The following is a 413-nucleotide window of genomic DNA, read 5'->3' as shown; positions in this document are numbered from 1 at the left end:
ACTATTTTTAGTGTTTTGTATTAAAAGGCATTCATGTGTTTTTTAAAGCTGCAGTATTGTCTTTTTTTTAATCATAGACTAAATTAAGATTTGGTGAGTTAATTATTCGTCATTGAACCCCACAGGGATGAATCACATAACTCTGCAGTTACCTCAGCCCCACAGCATATTTGATGGTCTTCTTCCTTAAATATCTATATCTATATATATATATATATTGCATCCCACAACTGCAGACTCACCACTCTCTTCACCTCATAACATCTAGAAACTTGGTATTACAACCTCTGTACCACAGTTGTGTGCCTGAGATGTGCTCGTGGCAGCTAGCAGGAGGTTCTAAATTCTCAAATCGACTATTATGAACAGTGTATCCTAAAATCCATGTTTTATTATTGATAAACTTAATTATG

This window comes from Labrus mixtus, chromosome 21 (assembly GCF_963584025.1).
Source record: "Labrus mixtus chromosome 21, fLabMix1.1, whole genome shotgun sequence".
Taxonomy (NCBI): Eukaryota; Metazoa; Chordata; class Actinopteri; order Labriformes; family Labridae; genus Labrus; species Labrus mixtus.
Note: the sequence above shows the minus strand (reverse complement) of the source record.